The sequence below is a fragment of the Nipponia nippon genome, unplaced genomic scaffold (assembly GCF_047370975.1).
Source record: "Nipponia nippon isolate SJK-2023a ecotype South Korea unplaced genomic scaffold, ASM4737097v1 scaffold_1, whole genome shotgun sequence".
Lineage (NCBI taxonomy): Eukaryota > Metazoa > Chordata > Aves > Pelecaniformes > Threskiornithidae > Nipponia > Nipponia nippon.
Genome location: NW_028262290.1, coordinates 158,418,326 through 158,426,576, shown reverse-complemented (window position 1 = coordinate 158,426,576; position 8,251 = coordinate 158,418,326).

The window sequence follows — 8,251 nt, the reverse complement described above, 5'->3', positions numbered from 1 at the left end:
GGCAGCAGCACTGGGGCACCAGGCTGCAGAGAGAGGCCAGGCTGCATGGGCACAGCAAGGGGCTCTCCCTCCTTCCCTCCCGCCTTCCATCCTTCCAGCCCTCCCTTCAGCCCTCCTTCCTCCCTCCAGCCCTCCCAGCCCTCCTGGGCCTTTTCAAACAGGCTCCCCCATTCAGAGGGGATTTCTCCACGCCAGGCCGATCAGGGGGATTAAAGAGCAATTAAACCTGATAAATTATCTGCCTGAAACATTTTTTCAAAGTGGCCACTGTGCTGGAGCAAAGTCCCTGTCGCTTCATTTTCCCTGTGAAGGGGGGATCAGGGCAGATCAAACCCCGGCGACCCGCTGACCTCCGCCTGAGCACGACGGCGGTGAGGGACCCCACGACAGCACCGCGCTCCCCTCGCCACACCCCACAGCAAATGAAACCCAGCCTCTCCTCCTCCTTTGGCAGGGCTTTCGCCTTTAGAAAGCGTGAAGGATATCTCCCAGGCTGAGGCAAGCGAAGCAGCAATAGGAGAAGCCTGCCTTCTTTAAGGCTAAACAAACAGCCTTTGCCTTCAAAGCTCCCAGAAATGGTTGTCCTAATTTCTCTCCGATTCGATATTCTGTGGCTGCTTTTGTGAAGGCTCCAGCTGCTTCTTGCCTCAAACCCTTTCCAGCTTCTCCTCAGCGGCAGCAGCAAAAGCAAGAGGCTTTAATGGCAATAATTTGGAGTGTCATCACCTTAAATAAAAACCAAACCTACCCCGGTCCTCAGGGATGCTCCAAAACACACTGCGGTTTCTAGCTGGGTGCTTTGAGCTAGTGTCCTGTCTTGGGCTGTTATATCGGACCTTCCCCTCTGCTCCCTCACTCAAGGGTTCATAAAATTCCTGCTTTTATTTCCAGCCCTGTGCCATTGCTCAACTCAGCTGCCAGCTAGACCTATCTCCTCTCAGCCCAGTTAATTACTCACTGTCTGTCCTCAGCTACAACAGACCTCCGCATGCTCCTATCACTATCAGTGAAAGCGGTTCAGCCCCATGGAGCTACTCCAGATTTTGGGTGATGTAATAAGGAGCAGGATCCAGTCCCCAAGACATAATCATTGATTTCAATAGGGAGGTTGAACAACCACACTCTTGGCCCTTGCGTTTCGCTGGTTTTCTTTCCCACACCTTCACTCCATTAATTAGAATTGGAAAAGATGCCAAAAAAAAAATCTGATGATGCGTAAGTGCCTCATATTAATGGATGCTAATGTGCCATGTTAATGCAATACAGCATCCGCCTAAAAGCTCATGAAAACAATACCGCTCTGTGCGGGAGCACAGTGCTGTGTACAGTCTTGCAAACCTGCAGGAAGGAGGGAAAGCAAGGACAAAAATAGTTTCTGATAGACTAATTAATTGAAAATAACTGTGAGGTCAAGGATCAGACTGCTAGGATTACACTTTTAAAGATGCTAAATATGTTGGGTTTCTACAGCACTGCACAGCTGTACCCAGATTTCATGCCTTTGCTGGAGTCCCCAGTGTGGAAGTCCAGCTCTTGTCTCTCAAGTCCGATTATCCACAAAGCATTTTGACCAAAACTGGGTCGCTCAACTCTTCAGACAACAAATCACCCCCTTCCTCTGGCCCTTCTGCTCTACCAACAACCTTGGAGCTGTTGGGTCAAAATATCCCTGAGTTTATAAACACAGAAACAGCACATGGAGAAGTTCTGCAGAGACCGTATCCAGCTAAAATAGGTGATCCTCACTGTTGGAGCTGCTGGACAGCTCAAAAAATATCCTGAAATGCTCAAAAAAATCCAATTTGCCTTGGCCGTGTTCTTGCCTCTTCTGCCTTTACTTTTCTTACATGGCCTAACAGATTAACTACCTGGCTGGAACGTGCCTGCAAAGAGAAAACTATAAGCTAGAAAAGATCTCCAGAAATTTGACCTAGTTTTGACAGTACCATCCACCCCTTGAGGGCACATCAGTGCTAAAATAACCCATGTGTCCAGCAGTGTGCATCAGCGCTGTGAACTACTGCATGTTTCCAGTGAACTGCTTGTGAATAGCCTATGGGCTGAGAATTACTTCAGCAATATGCCCCCAGACAGTGAAATTCCCCCCATCCTCTATGCTGTATCTTTGCAAGCTACACACAGCATCCTTCAGCCTAGAGGCACTCGAAGAGTCCACATGCTTTTGCAAGGCCATAGGAGTTGCTTGGCCTCTGCGCTGACTTTTTGCACCACCGTCGGTTTTACTCAAACAAAACCAATATGTATGGATCTACTTTGTCCATATTTAGGAAAGACCTTTAATCATCAGCTGTAGAAACTGTGAACCAGAGGCTGCTCCATGCTGTAGGGCTCACAGCGTAACTCAGCAAGGTGCCAGAGATGGAGCATGGAAGAGATACCTTGTCAGGAGAGAGCACTCTGCTGCGGAAAATGGGAAAAGAAAGATGAAGTGATTCACCCAAAGACAGGAGGAAGCCTGTTGTGAAATGGAGATTTCATCCTGGAACTCTTAATCTCTCCCCTTTTCTGGCAGAGGTGAAAAATGCAAAACATCCATGTCCTGGGAGGGTTTGGCAGCATTAGCTGAGATATTTAGGGGCCAAAATCACTTGAAAACAAGCTTTCTGCTCAGGGGTATTTGATACCAGAGGGGCCCAGGGCATGCAGCATCCCTTCCCATCCAAGCCCATCCATTTCAGCTCACCCACTTCTTGCTCATCCCTGCCTCACCAAGCAAGCCATTTTGCCCAGGGTGCCTCTCCCCATCCCGACAGCCACCATCCCAGTTAACATCACAACATCCTTGTGTGCAACAGACAGGAAAACCCAACTCTTTCTTTCTCATTTCTGTCACCTGCACCCACATCTCTCCTCTGGTGGATCTTTTTCTTCTTCATCTTCACCTTCCTCTGCTGGGAAGCTTGTGGAGGGCCCCTTCTCCTCTCCCCGTGCCCAAGCTCCCAGGCAGAGGCTCACTGGATAAGGCAGCTGTCATTGCAATGCTCCTGCTATTGGGCATAATAATGCTGCTGGGATTATTTCCCTGCTACTATAACTGATTCATTAAATTGATTTCACAAGGAACAGCTATTCCTGCTCACAGCACCGTCTTGTAGAACGCTAGGAGTGTACAGCATTATTTCCATTTGTGTTTGCCCACACCAAGGCTGACTGTACCTCCATAAATATTTATAGAAGCAGTGCGTATCTGTGATACTGCCCTGGTTTCAGCTGCAATAGAATTAATTTTCTTCCTAGTAGCTGGTATAGTGCTGCATTTTGGATTTAGGATGAGAATAATATTAATAACACACTGATGTTTTAGTTGTTGCTGAGCAGTGCTTACACTAAGCCAAGGACTTTGCAGCTTTTCATACTGCCCTGCCAGCGAGGAGGCTGGAGGTGCACAAGAAGCTGGGAGGGGACACAGCCAGGACAGCTGACCCAAAGTGGCCAAAGGGCTATGCCATACCATATGGCGTCATGCTTAATATATAAATTGGTGGAAGGTGGCCAGGAGGCAGTGATCTCTGCTCAGGGACGGGCTGGGCATCGGTCAGTGGGCGGTGAGCAGTTGCATTGTGCCTCACTTGTTTTTCATATTCTTTTATCATTGTTATTATTTTCCCTTCTTTTTCTGTCCTCTTAAGTTGTCTTTATCTCAACCCATGAGTTTTACCCTTTTTCCGATTCTCTCCCCCATCCCACTGGGCGGGAATGAGCAAACGGCCGTGTGGTGTTTAGCTGCCTGCCAGGTTAAACCACAACAGATACCCAGTCAATTCTCGGTGAGTTGTGCGTGCCAGGCTTTATGGTCTATCCTGTGGTTTTATATAAAACCAGTGATGCAGAAAGGTAAGGGGAAAGGGAAGGACAAGCTCCCAGTCCACAGGAGCCGCTGTTGTTTGTCTGAGTGAGAAGAGTCCACACTGCTGGGAGAGATCCCATAGGACAGGACAGTTTGCAGATACTCCATGGCATGTAAATCCCTTAAGTCAGGAGAGCTGTGACCCAGCCTCAGAGAGGCACAGGAGCCAGCTCTGCACAAGCTAATGCAGCTCCAACGCCTGCGAGCGAAAGGGATTTACTACCCTCAAGCCTCTGCTGTGGCAGGCGGAGCGCTGAGTGGCATCTCCAGTGAGCACGGCTGGGCATTCCCTGCCCAGGTTGCAGGGGGATATTTACTGAATGACACTAATAAAACCCAAAACCAAAGCCGGCTAATGTCAGTAATTCCCTCGGACAATTTAAATGCACATATTTTAGGAGAAAAGCAGCCTCCCACACATCCATTCTCCTTCTATGCTTGCACATGCTCTCCAAATATTGAGGACAATGAGGCCGCTACACTTCGGACAAGAAAGCAAGAATAGATTTGGGGACTGGCCGCGCCAAGGAGAAGCCACAGGGTGCTGGCTACACGCTACCCAAACGTCACAGAGCCCTGGGACTGTGGGAAAGGGTGGGAGAAATGGTGTGTGAGCATCCTCTCTGTACAGGCATGAAGGGACAAAGCAGTCTGCTCAGGGTCACAGCAAGAACATGGCCACCTCACTACGTTTGCCTCAAACGCTGCACTCAGCAAACATCCCGCATCTTCCCAGTGCAGCCTAAGCAGGAACATCCCTGCACCCGTGTCTTGGTGATGCTCAGGACTCAGTGTGGTGAGAGGGTAACCGCACAGTGCTGCTCTTGGAACCCTGAATGGGTCAGGCAGATGTGGTCCCCTCTCCATCCTCATCCCAGGAGGAAGCATGGCCAGTCCCGGCTCTCCTTCCACATGCCCTTCCTCCAGGACATCTCCTCAGGGCTGTGGAGAAATGTCCCAGCTGCTCACCCATGCTGGCAGCACCTCAGGAGCAAGGGAAGTATCACCACTGGCACCTTCCCTTGCCATGGTGGGGATCACTTATTACCAGAGACCTCCTGAGCAGAGGAGATGGACAGTCTGGGACCCGAACCCCGGCTAGAGCAGAGATGCTTGCAGTGGAAAAGACATTTTCCACCCATGGTGAGAGCGGGGCTGCATCTCCCTCTCCTTGTTGCCCTGCAGAAATGGCCCCAGGCTTCTGCACGGGGCAGGGCTGGGCACAGCCCCAGTTTGGGACTGGTGAGGGGAGCGGGCTGTGCCCGCCCAGAAGGGCAGGGGAACGGGAAAGGGGTCAGGCAGGCAGAGGGCATGCAGGGGGGATGCAGCCGCCTTTGTCAGCATTGACCCCCGAGCCCCGGGCTGCTGCTCATGCCTGAGACAGGGCAGGGTGCTGCCATTGCAGGGAGGCAAAGGGAAGTGCCCCCTCATCCCTCATGCTGACTTGCCTTCACCAGGGACCGTTATTCAGCAAAACCCGCAGCCGGCATGGATGGATGTGGAAGAGAGGAAGGGAGGGTTGGGAGCATTCACTTGCGTGGTCCTGTCCCCTTCCATTGCTCAGCTCAGCTCCCCACAAATAGTTGGCAGCAGCCAGCCTCAGGGAGAGGGCACAGCCTCCTTTCCCCAGCCCCAGCGGGGAGTGGGGCTCCCCATACCCATCGCCCTCTGCATCCCATGGCCCTCCGTGGCCTGAGCCGGAGCTGCGGAGGAGCTGCTTCCCCCTCCATAATGTTTCCTGCTGGATGACACAGAGGATGTGAGGTTTGGGGCACTGAAGCAAGGGATTTCACCTCTTTACATCCGCTCCCTTCTTTGACAGCTGAAAGGTGCCTGTGTGGGACCAGGGACCGCCTGGGGCCCAGCGGCCTCCTCCAGCCCCGGCCCCCAGCATCACCCCCTCCGCCCACCCCCCCCAGCAGCCCTTCTCCCAGGTTTGGGGAGGCTCCGGCGCTGCTTTCCCTGCGAGGTGGAAAGATCGCTCCTTTAATCTTGTCCCTAACCCCGTGACCTTCCTCCCTTAAGGAGCTTTTCCCCTTCATGTCACTGCTCTTTAAAGCCTCCTTTACAAATAAAAGCAATTTCCTTTTGGAACTGTAACTATGACATGGGGAGATGCGCTTTTTTTTTAGACAATAAAGGGGTAAGAATGGGGGGCCGGCTCCCTTTTGGTGTTTGTATTCGGCCGGGTCTGTTTGTTTAGATACTTTACATAAGACAGTAAACACCAGGCAAGTTAAAAGTTTTAATTAAAAAAGGTGGTGAGCTGGGGAGGGGAGGAAAAGGGAATAAAAAAAACCCTATCCATTTACACAGCGTCTTTGGGAAGCAGCCCCAGACAGACAAGATAAATACATCCCGGGAATCCCAGAAACCTAGAGGACAAAGAAAATGAATAGGCGATAGGCGATATCTACCTATGGAGCGCAACAGCTCAGCGCCGCGGTACCGTGCTCTCCCGCAGCCCACCCAGCCCTGATACCCCGCGGATGGGCTGGAGCTGGCCCTCGCCCCTTTTTGTCTTCGGTAAAAAATCCCTACGAGGAAGGCAAGGGAGATCACACCCTTTTCACTGCCGCCCCGCAACCTGGCTTTGAAGTTCCTGAGGGTTTTTATTATTCTCCCGGGCCTGCGTGCGGAACTGGCAGGTCCTCAATGGCCCCCGCCTTGTCACCCAGGCGGTATTGGAGAGGTGCATTGGAGCAGAGCCGGGCTCTGATCGCTGGGCTGGCAAGGCACGCTGCCGGGGCACGGCCCCACTCCTGCTCCCACCGGGAATATTGCATGGGACGCCCCTGCGGGCAGGCACAGCCCCGCCGGCCGAGTCCCGCACCCCCCTCCCGGCGCCCGGCGGGGGTCCCCGGCCCCGCGCTGCCGCCGTCCTGCGGCCCCCTCCCGCCCAGCGCCTGCGGCCCCACCGCTTGCATGGGCACATGGGGGTGGCAACAGCCCGAGGGAACGGAGGAGCAGGGAGTGAGGGAAGTGTGGGAAGGGGGAAGGGAAAGAGGAAGGGAGGAAGGGAAGAAGAGGGCGGGAGAGAGGAAGAGAAAAGAAGGAAGAGAAAGGAAGAGGAGAGGAGAGGAGAGGAGAGGAGAGGAGAGGAGAGGAGAGGAGAGGAGAGGAGAGAAGAGAAGAGAAGAGAAGAGAAGAGAAGAGAAGAGAAGAGAGAAGAGAAGAGAAGAGAAGAGAAGAGAAGAGAAGAGAAGAGAAGAGAAGAGAAGAGAAGAGAAGAGAAGAGAAGAGAAGAGAAGAGAAGAAGAAGAAGAAGAGAAGAGAAGAAGAAGAAGAAGAAGAAGAGAAGAGAAGAGAAGAAGAAGAAGAAGAGAAGAGAAGAGAAGAGAAGAAGAAAAGAAAAGAAAAAAGAAAAGAAAAGAAAAGAAAAGAAAAGAAAAGAAAAGAAAAGAAAAGAAAAGAAAAGAAAAGAAAAGAAAAGAAAAGAAAAGAAAAGAAAAGAAAAGAAAAGAAAAGAAAAGAAAAGAAAAGAAAAGAAAAGAAAAGAAAAGAAAAGAAAAGAAAAGAAAAGAAAAGAAAAGAAAAGAAAAGAAAAGAAAAGAAAAGAAAAGAAAAAGAAAAGAAAGAAAAAGCAGGAAGGCAGGACGGAAGGAAGGCAGGCAGGCAGGCAGGAAGGATGGATGGTGGGAAGTTGCCCACCCCAGCCCGCCCCGCCTCCCTTCCCCGCAGCCGCCCCGCAGGAAGCCGGTGCTGGGGGCGTGGGGTGCGGACCTGGCCCCCGCCGCCCCCGGCCCAGCCTCCCCCCGCGGCCTCTCGCTGCTCCCCGCCGTCTTTCAAGCGTTGCGGAGCGGAGCGGCCCGGCCCGGCCAGGCCCGGCGGCCGCGGCGGGCCGCGGTGGGGCGCGGAGGGGCGCGGAGGGGGAGTCGTGGTCCCAGCAGCGGGCGGGTGCGGACGGGGAGAGCTGCAAGCGCCGCGCAGGGCGGGGTCGGGGCTCTTCGTTCTCCCCGAGAAACTTCTCCGCAGAGCAAGGAAAGGCGAGGACGAGCACCCTCCCTGTCCGCTCCGCACCCAGCCCCAGTCCCAGCTCCAGCGTGCGGCACTCCTTTTTCTCTTTTCAGCGAAGCCCCCGCTGAGAACAGCAGTTTTTATTTGTTGGTTGATTTTGGGATGTGTTTTGGTTTGGGTTTGGTGTTTTTTTTTCATCCTGGAAACACTGAGAAAATGAAGCGTGCGTGTGTGCCCCCAGCGCGCCCGGGCCGTGTCCCCGCCGCTGCGGGCAGCCCCGCGGCCCGGCCCGGTGCCCGGGAGGGGTGCGGGGGCACCCCGGGGAAATGCGCATCCCTATCGGGAGGAGGCAAACGGCCCCACAACCCGGCCGAGCCCACCCCCAGCCCTGCCCTCGCCATCCCTTCTGCAGGGGGACGTTGTCCT